Source organism: Zootoca vivipara, chromosome 3 (genome assembly GCF_965207765.1).
Source record: "Zootoca vivipara chromosome 3, rZooViv2.hap1.1, whole genome shotgun sequence".
NCBI lineage: Eukaryota > Metazoa > Chordata > Lepidosauria > Squamata > Lacertidae > Zootoca > Zootoca vivipara.
In genome coordinates this window covers 97615293-97638359 of record NC_142586.1, presented here as the reverse complement: position 1 = coordinate 97638359, position 23067 = coordinate 97615293, and the positions used below count along the sequence as shown (strand labels likewise).

Sequence of the window (23067 nt, the reverse complement as noted above, 5' to 3'; positions counted from 1 at the left end):
TTTCTTTCTTTGAGATTGTAGCAAGATTTTACTTAAAAGAGAAATATGGAAATTTAAGCCCACAGGCCAGCAAAGGCTTCACACCACAGTAGCTGCCACTGCCTTCTTTCCATTGCTTTTGGCTGGTTGAGGTGGGGGACAAAGCTTTCATCCCTGAAGGAGAAAAATAAGCTTCGTCCCACCCTTTCTGCTGCTGCTGCTGCCACCACCACCACTGAAAGGGAAAGAAGGAAAGCCAGCAGGGTTCCCAAGCTCCTACTGCTGCTGGGCAAATCACCAGGAAGAACTTGTTTTTCTCTCCTCCCACAGCATCAGGAAGTGTTTGGGAACCCTGCAAGGGATTTTGACAGGTGGGTGGGGACACCTGTCTGTCAACCACATAATGTCATCACATAATTGACAGGCCATGCTAACCTGTCAAATTTGGCCGCTGAGGGAGATCTTGATAATGTTTCCCCAGCCCTGATCTATTCCATTCCTGGATTTTTTTTGTGGGTCCACTTTTTGCACAGAATCAGCCAGGGTCACCCTGATCAATGTCCCTGGACAGGGAAGGAGATTTGTAGCAATTTGGACTATTTGTAGCAATGTGGATCAATCTGGAACGCAAACCACTCCAGACAGTTTGTCTCCAAAGTATTGCAAAACAGCACCGCCACATAAGGAGAATGCCAGAGTGGGTGGGGTGGGAGTGGAACTGCACTTTGCAGAATGACAGCTCTAGTTTTGTGATCCAAACTCACTAATCACAGGGTTTAGTGGGGAGGGGAAGTGAAAAACTCGCAGCTCGCTCTCACTAACTTACTCTTTTGTAAGTTCTTTGGATGCTAGAGTTTGGTGGCATTTGGTCTGCTTATTTAGAACCCAGCCTTCTTCATACAACTGTTTTTCAGTCCTTTTCTCTTAAATGGAAACTGAATCAGGATGCGAACCAAATGCAGTGGGTGGTGTTTTGCACAGTGTTAGTGGTTATTGCTTCATGTTATTTTTGGGTAGCTTGAAAGGAGGAGGAGCTAAATTTGTGGAGGCAAGGCTATCAATGGCTCCTAGGGTTGTGAACTGCCCCTGCCCTAACCTACTCAAATTCTGGAAAAGGTGACTACTTTCGAAGGGGACATAGTGTAGAGGGAGGGAGGGAAGGTTGGCACTGCAAGGAGACAAAGGGAGAGTTGGAGTGAAGCAGACATGAATAGCTCCTCAGTTGCCCCTTTGCATTAGCCATGCCTGCCCAAGTTTTCCCTCAAACCCCCACCCCTTGAGGTGAACCCTGCCCAATTCATGCTTCCTCTCAACAGCTGTTGAGCAGAGGCAGTGATCCTGTAGGGTGCAGGCTGCTGCTTTTCAATTGACTTCCTGCAGAGAAGCTGCTTAGAAATGAGCACCCAACAGAATCGAACCCCCTGCAAATTCTCCTTCTCCTGACCCACTCCCAACACTATAACCCTCCCCGCCCCCAAATAAACTTTAACCCAAGACCTAGAACTCATTCAGGGCTGCATCTGAGCCAGACGGATAGTCCTATTGTAGGGGGCCCCCAAGTTGGAGCCATGGAGTGGATCTGGGAAGCTATGAAAAAGCAATACATATATTTGCATGAATATACTATCTATGCTGAGTTTCTCTGATCCACTTTTTGGCAGAAAGGTGGCAGTGTGTGTGAATTTACCACACACAAACAAACAAGCAAACACACACACTCCTCTGAAAGAATTTATCAGTGATGAATATTCCAGTTTCTTTTAAAAGAGCTTCCCATGCGCAGCCCTAGCGGTCATGTTAGGCAGAAGAAGAACATGCGGAGGACTAGTTTAGTGCCAACTGTTTCCTGCCCATCTAGGAAAACAAATGCTGGAGGCCTCGCCATTCATCACATCTTGCTCCATTGCAGTGTAGGCATTTTCCATTTGCTAACTTTGCTTCATTTAATGGAAACTCTCAATTCAGACACCTTGATTGCCAAATCACAGAGGCACACAGATTTCCAAAAATACACATGGGGAAAGGGAGCTGAAAAGTCCAAAGGCTGATGGTGTGTGGAGGGTCTTCAGTCAGCTTTAGGACCTGTCTATAAGCCAGCGTTGCAGAAGTCTCTGTCTTCACAGCAGAGTGTTTCCATGTAACCAGTAACTTTACCACCTTGGCTGATGTTCTTTCTAGTGCCGCACTCTGATGGAGCTTTCGCACAAAACCAAATCACTTCTTTCAGTTTCCCATCTATGACGGTAGTGGGAACAATGAATTGAGAGAGAGGATAGGAACAAATATTAGCATTTTATTTCCACTAATAGTAATATATACTTCGCATTAGATGTCAAAACACTCCCCCACCCCCATCTTCTTAAAGGTTGATACACATTAAGCTATTCCTCCGCCCATTATGCAAAAAGGATAAGGACATGACCCCAAAACATTTCTCTGGTGAAAACTGGGACATCCCATTCCAAAATGATAATTTTACTATCTATACCCCACACATCTTCCTGGGTTGCCCAACACTCTGGGTAGCTTCCAACATATATAAAAACATAACAAAACATTGAACATTAAAAGAAACCCTTCCCTATACAGGATTGCCTTCGGGCGGCTCGGGGTTCAGAACTCCGTACCCTCCAACATTTCTCCAGTGAAAATAGGGACATCCTAAGGAAAAGCAGGATATTCCAGGATCAAATAAAAAACGGGATGGCTTCTCTAAATCAGGGACGTCCCTGGAAAATAGGGACACTTGGAGGGTCTGTAAGGGATGTCTGAGGAATTATTTTTTAAGGATTCTTTGTGGTGGAAAAGAAACGTATTTGCATTCGATCCAGGGTATGCAATGTGGTGACACTAATGATTGAGAGTAGAGTGATAGCTCTGTTGTAGAGCATGTGGACAGCACATTATCTACGGAAGTTTGAGGTTCGGTTCCTGGCACCTGCAATTCACAAAAGCATAGAATTGTAGAGTTGGAAGGAATCCCCAAGAGTCATCTAGTCCAACCACCTGCAATGCAGGAATCAAAGAGGATTCAAAGTGGAACTTGCTGCCAAGGAGTGTGGTGGAGTCTCCTTCTTTGGAGGTCTTTAAGCGGAGGCTTGACAGCCATCTGTCAGGAATGCTTTGATGGTGTTTCCTGCTTGGCAGGGGGTTGGACTGGATGGCCCTTGTGGTCTCTTTCGCAGATTCCTCCACGGTGTTGTAGCAGAGAAGCGCAAAAGCCACAGGTTCTTCAGTGTAATATACTTATTGTGAACTATATGCCTTCAGTCAGCTCAAACAAACAAACAGAGTACCTGCCTGCACCAAAAGAAAGGACAAAAGGACTACTGTGCTTCCCTCTTTTTCTGCCCACAGCTTAACAGGTTTCCCTTTTATACAAGACAACAGCCAATCATCTGTCTGCATGCTACTGCTGAGTCATTCTGACTCAGCACTCCTATAGAAAGTATTGCAAGCTTATTGTATCAACCAGCAAACTCAAGCCTGCAGACTTACATTTCACACAGCATTCTGTGTTTCCCAACAGTCTCTTCCAACTCTATGATTCTATGATTCAAAGGATTTCAAAGGGGATCAGGTAGCAGGTGAGGTGAAAGACCTCTGTCTGAGATCCTGAGCAGTTTCCCCCGGGAGGAGAAGTCTAAGAGGACCATATTACAGGTCAGGAGTGAGATACATGACATCCTGCTACAGAGAAACAAGAAACAAAATTCTGGTAAGGAAAAGGGGGTTATAAACAGAGAATTCCTCCAGCATGCCACATCTCTGAAATGTGCATGGCCAACAGCACTTCCATCATTACCATGCAAGCAGTGAGGAGGCTAACCCAGTCTCCAGTGGCAATATGAAGGTTCATCTGTAGTATATTTCCCCACCATTTAGAATTAAACCCAACGAGATTGAAACTGGGGGAACTCACTCATTGCATATTCTTTGGAGGCAGCACATTTCATGCTTTTGCAGGATAGCGGATTCACACCTTGCAGCAGATTGTAGAATAGACATTCCAAGGCATCCGCTAGAAAAAGGAAACCCTTGTTATTTCTGGGAGGTACACCCAATGAGTTTGCCCTGGATGGAGATGTCCTCTCAATGAGGGAGCTGGTACATAGTTTGTGGGTGCCCCTGGAACCATCATTGTTGTTTTCAAGAAAACTGTGTCCCTGTTTAGGCATCTGGGTAAAAGCTGGTGACTGGGTAAAAGTTGATTGAAATCAGCTCGTGAAGCTAAGGTGCCTGCATTATCTAAGCTGCTGTGCTCAGGGGTGAGGGCTGAAAGGTGAATTTGGGGGTTCATGCACGTTCAGATATAGTAGGAACATGCGGCAAGACCCAGTGAGAAGGAGGAGAATTTTGCACGATAATTTTATATTTGACACTCCTAATTCCTGCAACTGCACGTCTTCTAAATATGAGTGGAGGAATAAAGAGCATTGCCTATGTGATGTTTGCATCCAACGTCCAAATCAAGCACGCTGCTCTGTGTATGGTGCCAGTTATATGCCTCATCACACCTGCGCGCGCACACACACACACACACACACACACACAGAGAGAGAGAGAATTTCAGAAGACAAAAATGGGCCCCAGGCAAGGAGGATGGTGGAAGGAGAACATCTTTGGATTCAAACTTTAAGGTGAATGTACCTATTGCACACATCCTGGGCCATTAAATGAACTGAAGCACAGCTACCCCATAATGGAATTATCACAGTTAAAACAGCAGAGGAATCAATTCTGCAGCACAATGGTGTATCAGCCTTATACAGGTCACATCTCAAAAAGTATTGCAGAGGTTTCTCTTCAGGAGTCTCTCACTTATGTGGAGAAATACCACTCTTTCCTTTCCAACAAATTTAGCACCAACATACCTTTCAACACCCATCTGGCCTGAAACACAGCCACATTCACAAAAATTGTGTATCTTACATTGACCCCATGGATCTTTAGTGCATGATGATATCCTATGCTATTTTTTCAGGCGCTGAAACTTACAAAACGCCTCCTTTGTTCTCTTATAATGGCAATGGTGCCCACCGGAGAGGTGCCAGAACTGAGTTCCAGAAAGTTCTAGCTGAAAAAAAGCATGCATCGCCACAGTAGGATTTTTCACCAGTGTGATCTGTACCCACTTCCACTAGCACAAGGAGTAGAACTGCCTAGGAATCTGTCTAAGTTAAGTGTTCACAATGATTTTTTTTTTCTGTTTGCAGAAGGATTGTGTGCATTTGCACACTCTATGCAGGGCTACCTCTGAAAGCGAACAGAAAACCTCAGGTGCAGAGAGAGAGAATATAATACTTTTATATAATTTGGTGATTCTATCATTGTTTGCAGACTTGAGAGGGCTCTCTAGCTCGAAAGATTAAAGCTGCTTGGAAGTTGACATCTACAACTCATCTTTGATCAAAACTCCTTCTCTTAGCCCTGAAATAAGGAACTTACCTTCAGGAGGAAGACAGAGGAAAACACAAAAGGCAAGGAGCAAGATTTGAGCCATGGGGAACAGCTTGGAATCAAGAGGATTCTGTCTGCCACGTAGCAATTCCGGGATGCAGAAGGAGGTGCCTTGATCTCCACTCACTTCCAGCTAGGTGGACAAACTTTTTGCTTTTATAGTTCTAGTTACAGGTAGGTAGCCGTGTTGGTCTGCCGTAGTCGAAACAAATTTTTTTAAAAAAATTCCTTCCAGTAGCACCTTAGAGACCAACTAAGTTTGTCATTGGTATGAGCTTTCGTTTGCATGCACACTTCTTCAGATACACTGAAACAGAAGTCACCAGACCCTTGTATATAGTGAGAGGGTGGGGAGGGGTATTACCCAGAAGGGTGGTGGAAATGGGTGATTGGCTGATAAGGTTTGGTAAACCTTTTGATGACTGTTAACGACTGATTGGTCTTACAGGAAAAAGCAAGGGGTGAGATGGCTAAAAATAGCTTTATCATGTATAATGAGATAAGAATCCAATGTCTCTATTCAGACCAGGTCTCTCCATGGTTTTAAGTTTGGTATATTGTTGCAATTCAGCAACTTCTCTTTCCCGTCTATTTCTGAAATTCTTTTGTAATAAGACGTTGAGACCAACATGGCTACCTACCTGTAAATAGTTAATATTTTGCATCCATTCAGCCAGCATTATCGCTAATTTAAGGATTCTACACTGCATGGTCATATGGAGAACTGTGATGACTTCAAAGAATAGATTATAAGGGTCTGGTGACTTCTGTTTCAGTGTACTGTATCTGAAGAAGCGTGCATGCACACGAAAGCTCCTAACAATGACAAACTTAGTTTGTCTCTAAGGGGATGTGGGTGGCACTGTGGGTTAAACCACAGAGCCTAGGGCTAGGACTTGCCGATCAGAGGGTTGGCAGTTCAAATCCCTGTGACGGGGTGAGCTCCCGTTGCTCGGTCCCAGCTCCTGCCAACCTGGCAGTTTGAAAGCATGTCAAAGTGCAAGTAGATAAATAGGTACCACTCCAAGAGGGAAAGTAAATGGCGTTTCCGTGTGCTGCTCTGGTTTGCCAGAAGCAGTTTTTTCATGCTGGCCACATGACCTCCCTCGGCCAATAACACGAGATGAGCACCGCAACCCAAGAGTCAGTCATGACTGGACCTAACGGTCAGGGGTCCCTTTACCTTTACCTAAGGTGCTACTGGAAGGAAGAAATTTTTATTTTGTTTTTGCTTTTATTTAATTGATGGCATGACTGCATAGGCCTTTCAAGCCCCCTCACTCTGTACCTATTTTTGGCAAGGACAGAGAGTCTTGTGGTTTTCTTGGCATGGATAGGAACTCTTAGGTGCCATGAACTCACAAACTGGCTGGACAATGATTAAGAGTGGACTGGGAGATTGCATTGCCCCTGGGACTGAAACCAGCAGAGTAGGGGATCCAGCACAGGAGGAACTGATGTCAGTGCTGCAGTTTACTGATGCAGATCTTCACTCAGACCTTCTTATCTGGTTGGGAGGGGGCACCATTTTGTTATTAACCTCAGATGTCAAAATGCATTGGTTAAAAGGCACCCCTGGCTGTGGATGTTTGATGGAGAAAGGACTGGCATTTAAATCCCGCCTTGGGTGGGACAGAATTTTGCCACCCAGCCCCAAATGTCTCAGGTGGGGAAATGATCTTTTTGCTAATAAGAAGTTAACTCCAACTTTGAATTGTGTGATTACTGACTGGCATGTTCCTGTGACAGCTAGGCAACAGGTGTATCTTTGTGCAATAGTCTGCTTTACAGCTATGCCAAAGAGCGAGATTTATACACACAAACAAACTTTTCCTTGCCCTTCGAGGTGAGCAAGAGGCATTAATATAGTTCAAGGGCACAGTTCATAAACATGCCCTTGGCAGTGTGCAGCACTGAGACAGAGTGTTGTGCAGTCTGGAGGGGATGTAGACTTTTGAGAGGTTCCAGGGCCAGAATCGATGCAGGGAATATAAAGGCGTAAAAGGGAAGAAGTCAGAGTACTTAAAGAACATTTAAGAGTGCTTATAAAATTAATTCGGGATCAGGCATGCACACAGCACACTGATAAAGCACTGCTCAAAAGGCAATGTACAATTGCATTAAGACTTCCCTGTAGTGTCACATTTGTCAGATTCCTTTTGCCTGCAGTTTTCCTAATTTGCTTCCCATCTGGGATGGTCAGTGCAAATGAATGGAGAGAGAGAGAGAGAGAGAGAGGGAGGGAGAGAAGGAGCAAGCATTAGTGTTTTTCCTAATAGTTACATACACTTCAGATTAAATGTCAAAAGCTCCTTCCACCCAATCTGTTTTATCTTCAGTTCAGCATTGTACAGAAAGAATAAGGGATGCAAAATCCATGGCTGATTTGAGTTTAGGATTCTATGACTGACAATGATTTTTTTTACACTGTCTCGAGGGTGCATAGCACACTGGCATAATGTTTATGACTGATCACCCCACTATGTGTGTTGCATACAGAAGGTCACATGTTCAATCCCTGGCATCACCGAATATAAAAGGATCAGTTAGCAAGTGGGGTGGGTGACAGGCCTCTGGCTAGGAACCTGATTAGCTTATCCCATTACGAGAATTCAAAGGGCACCATGTTATTTATCAACTCTGGATTAGATATTAATGACTCTGGATTAGATATTATTTTTTATTTAAAAAAAACAAGAAAGCCCTGATTTATTGGCCCTCCCTCATTTATCTTTGGTCTTCCTAAGGGGATGTGATGTTCTCTTGGATTTTCATTGAGGTGTGCCATCATATGGGGGCGGGGAGGAAGCACCTGCTCCATTTGGTGAAGGCCTATGCTGCAGCTTCTTTTGTCCACGTGAGCCGATCCCATTCAGATGTGTCACAGTCTCTCTCTCTGTATGTGTGTATTTTAATGAAATGGGAGTATTATATGTAAACTCTATTAGAATCAGTTCTGGATTAGATATCAACTGATATATCCAGCTCCCTCAGCCTTATGAAGAATGGTTGAAGGAGCTGGGTATGTTTAGCTTGGAAAAAAGGAGACTGATGGGGTACGTTCATATTACCACTTTAAAGCACACAGAAGGAGCATGAGAACAGGGAATACTGAGCACTCACCTAACTGCACTGTCATTTTTAAAGCAAATTTTATATGGTAGCACAATAACTACTGGATTGCTCCCTCCACAACATCAATGCTCTCTGGAGGGGTCAAAATGACTCCAAATTGGGGGGGGGGGGAAACAGACAAGAAAGTTACAGCCATTTGGGCTTCGCATTGCAAGGGAATTGGATTTCTGAGTCATGATTTGGATGAGCTCGTCTGCAACTCCAAAGCATAAATACTTTCACACCAAAGGACAAGCTGAAACTCTTCAGAAAAAAAGATACAGAATAGACAAGGGTGTGCATTGTTTCTTCGTTTGTGTCCTGCACAAAAATAAACACATATGTTAAACCAGCAATGATGATGATGATGATGATGATGATGATGATGATGATTCTGTTGGGCGGCTCCCAACAGAATATTAAAAACGCAATAAAACATCAAACATTTTAAAAAATCCCTAAACAGGGCTGCCTTCAGATGTCTTCTAAAGTCAGATAGTTGTTTGTTTCCTTGATGTCTGATGGGAGGGCTTTCCACAGGGCAGGCACCACTACCGAGAAGGCCCTCTGCCTGGTTCACTGTAACCTCACTTCTCTCAATGAGGGAACTGCCAGAAGGTCCTCGGAGTTGGACCTCAGTGTCTGGGCTGAACAATGTGGGTGGAGACGCTCCTTCAGGAATACTGGGCCGAAGCCATTTCAGGCTATTAAGGTCAGCAAGGTCCAATTGCTGCTATTGGTAAATGTGTATGTTTGGGGAGGGGAGCAGGGGTGTGACATACAACATTTTCAGCGCGAGAGTTAATTTTTCTTCAAGACAACCTTATTGGTGGACCATGTGTCATGGGTTGGCTGGGCAAAGAAAGTTCAGGTGTAGATCCAGTTTGGGTTCAGTTTCAAAATCTGCCCACAAGGCACTGAGAAGGGAAGTCAAGTTTATGTCAAGTTCAGGATTAATTCCAATTTGATCCAAATTATTTTAGGGTAAGTTCAGGTTCACGAATGAATTCAAAGTTAAAGTTGAATAGCAAGGTACTAGAGGGTTTTTGTCTGTCAATTAGCTGGGTTAACTCTCAAAAACTTTCACCCAGCAGCATACATGTAATATCCTTCATACAGGAAAGAAATCCATGAAGGGGAGAAGACTTCCTCTTTTTCCTCCCAGTTGCTGAATTAATTTAATCCAATTAATCAATCATTCTCACCATTCAATCAGCTCAGTACGTTGGAAGAGTAACCGCTTGTGGCTAGCTCAGAGGCTTTACTTCAGGAAGCTGCATTGGTACCTAGTTCACTGGCACTTTTGCTTGGCTCCCCCCCCCCCCTGCACCTTACGGGACGGATTGTAGAGACCAGCAGTGCCGAGCCGTCGTTCTGTGAACAGCAGGACCCTGAGGCACCCCAATGCTCCTTTTGGGTTTTTTAGGGGGTGCACAGCACCTCTGCACTCTTCCCCAATGCTCCGTGAGGCCTAATCAGACAGCTCTTTCATATGGAAGTTGAATCTAATCCAGGAAAATTCAGCACTGGATTCCATACTCTCTTGGTTTCAGAGTCAGTAGCATTACAATCTCTTGGTGCAATCGCAATTACTTTGCAATGGGAAGTAGGTTTTCATTACAAGAGTTTATTGGAGAAATGATGATTGTAAAGGTGAAGGAAGCACTGACTGCAGCCAAATTAAGTCAGTTGGGACTCATCTGTATGCTTCCTTGCACCAAAAAGGATTCAAGCTACTTCTTTATTTGGAGATATCAGTTGTAATTATTTTTTAGAAGCAAAATTCTAACCATACAGACAAGATCAAGAGAGGATCCAACAGTCAAGGAGGCGGTTTCTGCACTTACTGTAGAGGGAAGTGAGGGCTGATGGGGCTCATCAACCTAGAAAGGTAGCCCATCTAGGAGAAGGAAAACTCTGATCCTAAACCTCTGCTGCCTTGCGAGATAATGTGGGGAGAAGAAAAGGGTAAGGAGTAAACATTACACAAATCCAGAGTGCAGTCCCTAATTGGATGGTGTATGCTTCCTTTTGGCAACTCCTACAGCCATGCTGGTGCCAAACGTATTGTTCTGCTTTCATTTGGACCACATAAGTGAAGACTATCCTGATATTTGTTGGATGTCAAACTCAGCCAAGAGCATAAGGTCGAACAGATTCCTCACTGGCCTTGCAGACAACTTCATTGTCCAGAAAGAGGATCAGCCATTTTAGATCTGGTCCTAACCAATAGTGATGACTTGGTTAGTGGGGTAGAAGTGGCAGGATCATTAGGTGGGAGTGACCATGCTCTTCTGGAGTTTATTATCCAGCGGAAAGGAGCAACCAAGCATACTAAGACTCAAATTCTAGACTTTAAGAAAGCCGACTTCAGAAAACTTAGGGAAACACTGGGTGCAATCCCATGGACAGTAATACTAAAAGGGAAGGGAGTTCATGATGGTTGGGAGTTTGTTAAAAGGGAGATATTAAAAGCACAACTTCAGGCAATACCAATGAGACGGAAACATGGAAGGTGCCTAAAGAAGCCAGGGTGGCTATCTAAAGAACTTTTGACTGAGTTAAGATTTAAAAGGGATATGTACAAAAAATGGAAAAGGGGGGAAATCTCCAGAGAGGAATTAAAACATATAGCCAGCACGTGTAGAGACAAAGTCAGAAACGCTAAAGCACAGAATGAACTCAGGCTCGCCAGAGAGGTTAAAAGCAACAAAAAGGGCTTTTATGGGTATGTCCGTAGCAAAAGGAAGAACAAGGAAACAGTGGGGTCACTTAGAGGAGAAGATGGTGAAATGCAAACGGGACAGAGAAAGGGCAGAACTCCTCAATGCCTTCTTTGCCCCAGTCTTCTCCAAAAAAGAAAACAATGCCCGACCTGAAGAATATGGAGCAGATGATTCAGCAGGGGAAACACAGCCCAGAATAAGTAAGGAGGTAGTACAAGATTACTTGGCTAGTTTAGATGTATTCAAGTCTCCAGGGCCAGATGAACTACATCCAAGAGTATTAAAAGAACTGGCAGAGGTGATTTCAGAACCACTGGCAATAATCTTTGAAAATTCCTGGAGAACAGGCGAAGTTCCAGCAGACTGGAGGAGGGCAAATGTTGTCCCTATTTTCAAAAAGGGGAAAAGAGAGGACCCAAACAATTACCGCCCAGTCAGCCTGACATCAATACCAGGAAAGATTCTAGAGCAGATCATTAAGCAAACAGTCTGTGAGCACCTAGAAAGAAACTCTGTGATCACTAAAAGTCAGCATGGGTTTCTGAAAAATAAGTCATGTCAGACTAATCTGATCTCATTTTTTGACAGAATTACAAGCCTGGTAGATGAAGGGAACTCTGTGGATGTAGCCTATCTTGATTTCAGCAAGGCCTTTGACAAGGTGCCCCATGATATTCTTGTAAAGAAGCTGGTAAAATGCGGGCTAGACAATGCTACCATTCAGTGGATTTCTAACTGGCTGACTGACCGAAGCCAAAGGGTGCTCATCAATGGCTCCTCCTCATCATGGAGAGTAGTGACTAGTGGGGTGCCACAGGGTTCTGTCTTGGGCCCAGTCTTGTTCAACATCTTTATCAATGACTTGGATGATGGGCTTGAGGGCATCCTGAGCAAGTTTGCAGATGACACCAAATTGGGAGGGGTGGCTAACATCCCAGAGGACAGGATCACACTTCAGAATGACCTTAACAGATTGGACAATTGGGCCAAAGCAAACAAGATGAATTTTAACAAGGAAAAATGTAAAGTACTACACTTGGGCAAAAAAAATGAAAGGCACAAATACAGGATGGGAGACACCTGGCTTGAGAGCAGTACATGTGAAAAGGATCTAAGAGTCTTGGTAGACCACAAACTTGACATGAGTCAGCAGTGTGATGCAGCAGCTTAAAAAGCCAATGCTATTCTGGGCTGCATCAATAGGAGTATAGCATCTAGATCAAGGGAAGTAATAGTACCACTGTATTCTGCTCTGGTCAGACCTCACCTGGAGTACTGTGTCCAGTTCTGGGCACCACAGTTCAAGAAGGATACTGACAAGCTGGAACGTGTCCAGAGGAGGGCAACCAAAATGGTCAAAGGCCTGGAAACGATGCCTTATGAGGAACGGCTTAGGGAGCTGGGTATGTTTAGCCTGGAGAAGAGAAGGTTAAGGGGTGATATGATAGCCATGTTCAAATATATGAAAGGATGTCATATAGAGGAGGGAGAAAGGTTGTTTTCTGCTGCTCCAGAGAAGTGGACACGGAGCAACGGATTCAAACTACAAGAAAGAAGATTCCACCTAAACATTAAGAAGAACTTCCTGACAGTAAGAGCTGTTTGGCAGTGGAATTTGCTACCAAGGAGTGTGGTGGAGTCTCCTTCTTTGGAGGTCTTTAAGCAGAGGCTTGACAGCCATCTGTCAGGAATGCTTTGATGGTGTTTCCTGCTTGGCAGGGGGTTGGACTGGATGGCCCTTGTGGTCTCTTCCAACTCTATGATTCTATCATTCTATGATTATAGGACCTCCATACACACTGCCCAGGTTTGCCTCCCAAAGAGGTCACATAGGTGGTAACACAGAGGTTTGACTTCACCCCCAGGGGCACACTCTATGCGGCCACCTCCAAGATGGCCACCGCCATGTGGACACCCCCAAAATGGCCGCCGGACAACTTCCGGTGCAACTTTTGGTGCCGCTGCTGCTGCTGATCCAGTATTTTTCTGCAGGAGACTTGGCAGGTATGCATCCCACTGAGCAACAACACTTTTCTCCTTTTTCTGTGCTACTACCCAATGTGTTCTGCGTCCCCCCACCAAACCTCCACAACAGATTTAGGAAAGACATGAGAGGTGCATGGGTAGAGGAGAGCAGCGGTAGTAAAGGGCGAGTCCTTTAAAAGAGACCCTGTGGATACAGAGTACACATGTTCCACGGGGCCTCTTTTAAAAGACTCACCCTGTAGCAATTGTATTGCAATGGCATCCACTGTGCCTAATTGTTATGGTATTTTCTCCTATCTCTTCCTCTTACCTCTGCACTTCTACAAGGAAATCTGGGAGTAGAGTTCTTCATAGAGCATGTCATCTGGGGATGTATAAATCTGTCTCTCTCTCTTTAAAAAAAAATTGTATTAATTTCCCAATAAAAACAGCCAATCAACATATAATCATAATCCAATCCAATTAAAAACATCACACTAAAACAAAAAAAGAAAGACCAAATTGTAATCCCAATTATTAATTTATTTTTTCTGAGCTTCCCACAGTCTGGACCTCTTGAAGAATCTTCCATATCTCATTCCTGCCTCCTCCTTCTTGTTCTCCTATTTTCCACATTCCGATTTTAACACTCAAAGTTCTCCGTCCCTGGCTGTGCGATTCTCAATCATGTCCAAAGTCATATATCCTTACATCCATCGAGTACAGCTTTCTTGTGAATATGTATTTTTCCAACTATCTGTTTGCCAGCACAGCTTTTCCTGACTCCATTCCAATCTTCCGATCCAGGCTATTATCGGAGTCCTCATTTAGAGCTTAATGACGCAGCATCTCCCATGACATTAAGTTGTTATGTTGCTCTCATCCAGGCTGATGTTTAAATTCTTCCTTTGATGTTAGGCATGCTGTTTGTGTATTGCAATGTCTTCTTCTTCTGCTCTTCTTCTTTGGCGATCACTCGTAGCCAAGTAAGATTGTCTTCCATAAACACGGTTTTAACAATGAGTCCGTAAGTGACTGTGGAGGCCAATTCTGGATCCACACGCCCTTCCACAGTGGGGACATTGGTTTCCGGGCGGGAGTTGATCACGGTGTGGATTTGCCAAGCGTGCCTTCCTCTTAGCACGTTTCTCCCTTGCATCCTGAGATCGAGTGTCTTCAAAGCCCATGACACCTTTGGTAAAGGCTGTTCTCCAACTGGAGCGCTCGCAGGCCAGTGTTTCCCAGTTGTTGGTGTTTATACTACTTTTTTTAGATTTGCCTTGAGACAGTCTTTAAACCTCTTTTGTTGACCACCAGCATTACGCTTTCCATTTTTAAGTTCGGAATAGAGTAGTTGCTTTGGAAGACGATCATCAGGCATCCACACAACAAGACCAGTCCAACGAAGTTGATGTTGAAGAATCATTGCTTCAACACTGGAGATCTTTACTTATTCCAAAATAAAAAAATTCCTTCAGTAGCACCTTAAAGACCAACTAAGTTTTTATTTTGATATGAGCTTTCGTGTGCATCTGAAGAAGTGTGCATGCACACGAAAGCTCATACCAAACTAAAAACTTAGTTGGTCTTTAAGGTGCTACTGAAGGAATTTTTTTATTTTACTTCAACTCAGACCAACACGGCTACCTACCTTTACTTATTCCAGTACACTGATATTAGTTCACCTGTCTTCCCAAGTGATGTGTAAAAATTTTCGGAGACACCGTTGATGGAATCCTTCGAGCAGTTGGAGATGGCGTTTATGTGGTCCATGTTTCACAAGCATATAGTAAGGATGGTAGTACAATAGCTTTGTAAACAAGCATTTTGGTTTTCCTGTGAATGTCCCGGTCCTCAAACACTCTGCACCTCAATCGGGAGAAACCCGCACTCGCAGAGCTCAGGCGATGCTGGATTTCGGCATCAATGTTGGCCCTTGTGGAAAGGTAGGAGAAGTGATCAACATTTCCCAACGTTATACCACTGAGTTGGATTCGTGGCGCTGCAGAGGGGTTATTTTGTACTTGTTGGTGCTTGTTGGTTTTTTGGATGTTGAGTGATAGGCCAAGCTTTTCGTAAGCTTCTGCAAATATATTTAGGATGGTTTGGAGGTCATCCTCTGAGCGTGCGCACACTACGTTGTCATCAGCATATTGAAGCTCTATGATGGACGTTACGGTAACCTTACTTTTTGCTTTCAGCCTCCTCAGATTGAAGAGCTTTCCATCTGTTTGATATATGATTTCTACTCCGGTGGGGCGTTTCCCTTCAACAAAGTGTAGGCAATGAATGAGTATTGCAATGTAAACTGTACTCCACAGATATAAATCATTCGACGATCGATCGGCCTTCGGAGACCACACATTCCCCCTTCCTGGGCACTAGGAGGGGGGCTGCTAGACATCCATTTAGCCTTCTCTCTCGCACTTAATGAAGAAATTCTGCAAACAGATGCTTCAAATGTTATACCAAAACGCTGTATCAAATCACCACAAAGTAAGCCAGCATATATCTCCTACTTCCCTCAAAACAGGGAGAAACTCACATCTTTCTGTGCTGTGTCATATTAACAAGCGCCAACTTGCTTCCTCCCCTCTTTATCAAGTCCTTCAATCAGAATAAAGCTGCGCAATTGCATGTTTAATTATATACAGAAGTCCATCTGTAGTCCTCAAAATAACTTAAGTTCTTAATGAGGCTTGGCATAGAAAACCAATTAAAAGTATTGTGAAGAAAAGAAACATACCAGCACCTATGTAATTCAAAACATCATGATGAGAATCTCTTTGAAGTCCAAGCTTTGAAGTCCAAGCCAGGGACTGTACAAATCTGCAGGTTTTTTCTCGGTCTTCTTTGGTCCAGACTATGTCTGTTTATTGTCCAAATCTGATTGTTTTATGGAACAGATATTCCTGGCTGTGGGGGTGGCTTCGGAGTGTGCCAGCCGTACTGTGCTCTGACCCAGTGTCCTGCCACCTGCACCTTGATGAAAGCTGGCAATCTCAGACAATCTGCGGGTCTTCGAGACAGTCCTCCCCCATCCTGGGGAGTCTGCCAGGGCTAATTACCCCCATATCAGCCCTGAATTACTAGCACGGCTGGGGTCCGATCATATGGGAGTCAGCCATTTCCCACCGACGGAAACAGGAAGCTGGAATCATATGGGGATGTATAAATCTCTCTGTCTCTCAAACTACTAGTCCGAGTTTAAATGGGGGGGGGAGAGACACAACAACACTGGAGCAGCAAGTGACAATTTGCAAAGTTGTCCACAATACTGGGCCGCTGACACTAAGGTCTAGCTTTCTTCTTGCTGCCAAATCAACCTTGCAAATTCAGGGAACGACCAGAGATGATCCTGCAGATAGTCTCAGTGATCAAGCTGGGATACAAGGGTTCAGGCAGTCGCTAAGGTACCTTGGACCTCAGTTGTTCAGGGCTCTGTTAATTAATATTGCAGGTTGGGCAAAAAAGGTCCCTGCATTGCAGGAGGTTTTTAGATGACCTTGGTCTAAGAATCAACCTCCTTTAATAAACATAGGCTTTGTATTATTCTAATACATGACCTTGTTTGGTAGTAGATGGTCACTCAGTGCAGATCTTTCAACAGTGGTATCACATGTGACCAAATCCACAGTTCTCACATGATATCTGGTTAATAGATACGTAGATAAGATATCAGGAGGGTACAGCCTAGTCTAACCCTCTCCCTGAATGCTTGGGTATTGGCAAAGTTTACCAATTCCATTCAGTTGCAAGATAGCATTGGCGTGGGAAATGTTCTTATGTGTGGGCATTATTTATAAACTTTAGTAGGATCAGTTCTGGATAAGGATCAGGATCTGGAGCAAATATGAAATGATGTAACTCATTCAAATTAATTTAAAAATAGGATTCATAGTTAATTATATACATGTAAATGCACTTATAATCATGGGGTTGTATCTATTACAGCTTCTTATTTTGTCCAGAAGTGGGCTGATTGGACCACACTGCATTCTCTTTGATCATCTACAGGGGACATGGTGTTCTCTTGGTTTCTTTTTGAGATGTATCTTCATGGGGATAAAAGGAAGCCTCTTCTCCAGTTTGCTGAAAGCCAGTGTGACTTGAGCTGTGCTGTGACCACAGAACCCTCTTCATTCTAAGATGGCCCTGAAGAATCAGATCCTGCTCCTTGTAATCTCTGCCTTTCTCCTCCTCACATCTGGAGGTAAGTTCCATTGACAAGGGATTGGAGAAGGGTTTTCACTCGAGTGTAACATGCGGAAAGCAACCTTTAGTGGCAGTTGGACTTGGCTGGCAATGGATCTACATGTCAAAAAATAGATAAGAGCAGTTCTTTTTCTTTCCTTCTTTTTAAAGGAGGGGGCAATTTCAATATTTCCTAACATAAAAAGAAAATCCAAATATCTTCTTACTATATTTATGAGGGTTTTAAAAAGCCAGGTTGCCTCTCCAATCTCCATTGTCCAGGATTCTGGATGCCTGGAATGTTGCAGTGGTGGATTTCAGGAGATCAGAGAAGGAGACACCAGGCTTCATAAGGAGGAGTGAAGGTGATCTTAGGGCACATTATCAAACATGTGGAGTCTTTAAGGAAATCCTGCAGTGTAGAGCACTCCCACTCAATACTTCTGACAGCCAGCCAAATGCTCTTCAACAATACTTCCCTTGCCCCACTTCCTCCACTCCCCACCCAACATGCATTTTTCTTATGGGGCTGGAACCCCACCACACTTTAGCTATCCCCATATTTCTTTTGTATTTATCCCTCTCCTCACATGATTATGTGACCCCCCTCCTGTACTTTGGGTGGTTCCTGAAGCCTCAATCTCGATGGTGCTGTTCTGGATGCTTAAAAACATTTATTCTAAAACATTGGAAGTAGGGGAAATGACACAACATACATATCATTTTGAAGCTACACAACTCAATCATAAATGTGGGGCAGAGGAAGCAGTTGTAATAAATGATCAAATCACAGAATTGTAGAATTGGGAGGGACCTTGAGAATCATCTAGTCCAATCCCCTGCAATGCAGGACTACGTAGCCGTCCCATTTTGGTATCAAACCTGTGACCTTGACGTTATCAGCACCATGTTGGAACCAACTGAGCTATCAGTAAGCCTTCTGGCGGTTCCCTTGTTGCGAGGATACAGGGAACCAGACAGAGGGCCTTCTCGGTAGTGGCACCCGCCCTGTGGAACACCCTCCCAGCAGATGTCAAGGCAAAAAACAACTATTTTACATTTTACATTTAGAAGACAACTAAAGGCGGCCCTGTTTAGGGAAGTTTTTAATGTTTGATGCTGTACTGTTTTTAATATTTGGTTGGAAGCCACCCAGAGTGGCTGGGGAAACCCAGCCAGATGGGCAGGGTATAAATAATAAATTATTATTATATATTATTTTTGTTAGGATTTCATAGTAGATTCTGTTCCACCTTAAACAGGAACAGGCTTGGAAGAGGATGTTGAATGTGTCACATGATGTATCGTTCCGTTTGTTGTACTATTGTAATGTTAGTTCTCTTGCTTTTGCTTTGCTGATGGAGACAGACACGTTTGGTCTTGCTTCTGAGATGCTTTAGAATAAACGCTTGTAAATATGCAAGGACTTCTCTCTGTTTCTTTCTTGCTGCTGTTGCTGCCAAATCACGCTGACCACTGGAATGGACTCTGCAGATAACGTGTCCAGACTCCAAGGAGCCTGGATCGTGTTACAGCTGGCTACCGGAGGCAGAAGACACCCGGCAGAGGCTTACCGGGGGGGGGGGGGCTTGGTGGCTCAGGTCTTCTGCGGTTATGCTAACAATTATTATGGTTCTTGAGATTTGTCACCAAGCAGACCAAACTGTAAAATGTTGTGCTGTGAGAAAATTATTGCACAGAATGCACAATTCAGTGTGAGTTTGAGCAGTAGTTTGGAATGTGTTTAATCGTGAAAAATTGTCTTTTGGAGCAGATGATTTGGTATGTCGGGACTGCACACGGACAAAAAACGGATGTTTTGGAATTGGAGGCTCTGACTGGTTTTGCACAGCTGACCCTGAACTGGAAAGCTGCAATATAGCCAAAGCCTATGAAAGTAAGAAACCTCACCCTTGTTCTTTCGATTCACTGTTCTCTGTGCTGACGCGTGATTTGTGTTGAGGACAAAGAAACTGGACTGTGTTATACTCTGTTAATATAGCTAAAGTGTCTCACTGCATCATTTCCTTTTCTGACTCATTTTAGATGGGAAACTAATCTGGACAAATGTTGGCTGTGGGCCAAAGGAAGCATGTGATGCCAAACTGCAGGTGACCAGACATGTCCATGTTGACTTCAGATGTTGCGAAGGCATTGACTTCTGCAATGACAGGTTATAAATGAGGTAAAACTAGATTCTCAACATAGCTAAACATGTTAGCCGCCTACTCTTATTTTGGCATCACAGCAGAGGACCCAAAGGAGCAGTTAGCACTTTTAATATATGTGTGTAATTGAAGCTGAAAAATTGTAGGATATAGCATACAGATGAATTGAGTAGCCCTATATGTTTCCAACAGTCATTTCATGGATCAAAGGGTGTTTTGTAAAGTATGCATTTACTGTTCTTATGTACTTTAAAGTCAATATGATGTTGTTACGTCACCAGATATTATTCTGTGCCATAAAAGGCATCCCAACAACTCAGAGAGACCCTGCAATTCACATTCCAAAATAAAAATAACTGAAGAGACTGCAATTTTTCATTGACATCTTTATTTCGCACTAAACTGTGAAGAGTGAAGGCTGGTCTTATTAATGTCTGAAGATCCCTGCTAGATCAGAAAGAAAATGGATATCTAGTTTGGTATCCTGTTTCCCAGAGTGGCCAAGCAGATGTCTCTGGGAGCATAACATGGATGCAGTTGCTGTCTCCCACTGTTGATGATTAGCAACTGATAACATGAGCTACTCTGTCCCAGGCCTTGGAAATACTATGTAGATATAGACATCTGCCTTGGTCTGACCACCCCTGGAATACTGCCACCAATTCTGGGCACCAACAACCACAAATGAAGGTTGTTGACAAGATGGGACATGTGCAGAGAAGGGCAACCAAGGTGATAAAGCGTCTGGAAACTCAGCCTTTATTAGACTTCGGGGAATCAGATCCTTCCCATGGTGGCAGCAAAGAAGCAGAGAAAAACAAAGAAAAGTTCTTACCAATTAGTTTATTCAAAAATCACAATAGGTTAAGGACACCTTCTGGTGAGGCTAAAACACTAAAGGGTGATGTGCTGTAAAGGCCACTGAAGGGAAATTCTGTATCATTGTATAAAAATGAACATTATGAATCAATTACAAGCAACCACTGTAAACAGTAAACTGAGGATATTTAAAGCTCTTTTCATTAGCTACTTAAGGTAAAGCAAATACTCACAGATGAAAAATGAAATAGAAGAAAGCAATTATCAAAATGGGTTACCTCCTTACTAGTCTCTGCTCCTCAGCAGGAGGACCCAGGGTGGGTTACAACAGCTTGAAATTCAGAACAAAAGACAGTTAAAACAGATCACAACTTCCTAAGCATGTGTTTCGAAAGGAGGCATCTCAGGTGTCAAAAGCCATAAATAAAATAACTTGATCTTCAATAAATAAATAAGGGACTTCCGGTTTTACCGTAGCCACGATCGGCCACGCTCCGGAGAGGCTCCGCATCCCGGGGTGCTTACAGGAAAGAAAAAGGGGAGCAGGAGGCTACCTGCACACCCAAATCGAAGGGGTAGGAGGCGATCCCACCCTGAGCAGTCGGTGGTGTCCTGAGGAGCTCTCGGCATCCCTCGCTTTCGAGCTGAGGTGAGGGGGAGCCCGGACACTGAGACGCGAAGAGAATTCTTCCTGTAAGAGCTGTGTTTCCTGACGTGGCAAGAACGGTAAAATTTCTTTACCTTAATTATAACATTGCGGGAGCGTGGGGTGTAAAGAAGAGAAAAGAAAAAGACCGCCACCCCCGTTAAAATGTGAGAGAACCCTAAGAAAAGGGAGGAGGGAGAGGAGAAGGCAAAGGCATAATGGAGAGACCGTAAAAGGGGGTGGCAAATAAGAACGAAAGAAAACAAAAGGTCTAAGACTAAAACGCTGCCGGAGAGCCAAGGAAACCATAAAAGTGTTTAAGAAAGGAAAATTTATTGAAGTCATCAGTACCTTGGGAAGATATTAAATGCACATAGGGAATCTTGTGCCAGTTGAAGGAGAACCCTAGGGACATGTCAGCATAGGGTCAACAAGTGAACACTCACAGCTGACTGATTTGGACGGTGGCCCAGAATTGGGGAATGCAGAGGGGGAGCAGAGTGAACAGTGTAGAGAGATATCAGGAAACAGCTCTCCCGAAGCTCTTAATAATCCACTCGGCGTGAAGCAGAGACGGAGGGTTGGATTACAAGAAAGGGGGAGGCTGACGTCACTTAATAGAAGGAAGAAGGTGTGGTTCCCACAGAGGGATAAAGGGAGGTGGAACAACGCCGAGCACTTAGATGAGTCATCAGACTAGTCGTAAGTCAGTGAGAGCCGTGGCTTGAGACTGTAGCTTGTGTATTTTGTTATTGTAAATAAAACTTCTCTTCAACGTTGAAACGTGTGGGCGTCTTGAGGTCGAGACTTAACAGCATGACTCATCTCTTCATTATCTACTGCTGCTGAGACAAGCCAACTGATTAAAGGAAAGAATGGAGGACGAGATGCAGAGGCAGGCGGCACTACAACAGCCGGTTGTGGAGCAAGGAGGAGCAGCAGCCCCACCAATTATAGACCCTGCACGGATTCTTTGGGCAGAGAATCAAGAACTGAAAATGAGATTAGCAAGACTGGAAGGAAGGACGGAGGAACAGGCAAAACAGCTCTCTGATTTATCCGGTAGGCAAATGACAAGAAATTTGATACCCCTTCCTCCAAGATTCAGTGGGGACAGTGCAGAGTATGATTCCTTTCGGGCTGCCTGTTTGTATTACTTAAGACTTAAAGGGGAAGAATACAGAGATGATGAGGCCAGAATTGCTACAGTGCTGGGGCTTTTAGAAGGTGTGGCAAGGCAATGGATTACCCCTTATATGATGGCCGCTGATCCAGTCCTTAAGAGCTTGCCGGCATTTTTGAAACTCATGGACAGTACATTTAAGAACCCAGCCCTAGAGGATGAGTTGGAGCAACAATTTTTGAGTCTCAGACAAGGGAAAGGAAGTGTAGCTCAGTACTGGTCTAGTTTTGTGATGTATGCCAGACAATTGGGCTGGGAAGGAAAGGCCTTGGTAGGCTTGTTCAAGGCGGGGCTATTTGAGGTAATTCGTGATGAGTTGGCGAAGATGCCCAGATTCAACACCTTAGAAGAGCTGGGACAAGCTGCATTGCAACTAGGCCTGAGGTTCCAGTCGCGGAACAAGATGCGAAGAGGCTTAGGGAGATCAGAGAGTCCCAGAAGCTTTGTGCCCTTGGAGACTAAGGGTTCACTGACTCAGGATGAAGAAGAGCCCATGCAATTGGGTGCTCTCAGAGGGGGCAGAGTAACTGGCATTACATGGGCTGAGAGGGAGAGAAGGCGGAGAGAGAGATTGTGTTTCAATTGTGGCGCAGCTAATCACATGGCTCGGCAGTGTACTATGGGAAGGCCACGAGGCACAATATCTGGGACGGATATAACAGCACCAGAAGAATGCAGAGAGCTGCTGTCAGGAAAAGAGAAGCCCCAACCCGTTCTGGAGGCCTCAGGTTGGGACGAGAGGAAGCAGCAGGGCCTCCACCAGGACCGGTCATACCAGTAATCACTGTGCGTGCGATGCTGCGACTCCCAGAT

At 44.2% G+C, this 23067-nt stretch overlaps 1 long non-coding RNA gene across 1 annotated transcript; it reads left to right on the top strand.

Annotated features, from left to right (window-relative positions):
• Nucleotides 1-17179: 17179 nt before the first annotated feature.
• On the top strand, nt 17180-21326 carry LOC148686362 (uncharacterized). The gene is made up of 3 exons (XR_015949145.1): nt 17180-17457; nt 19213-19335; nt 19485-21326. It is a non-coding gene; the product is annotated as an uncharacterized LOC148686362 (long non-coding RNA).
• Nucleotides 21327-23067: the final 1741 nt, after the last annotated feature.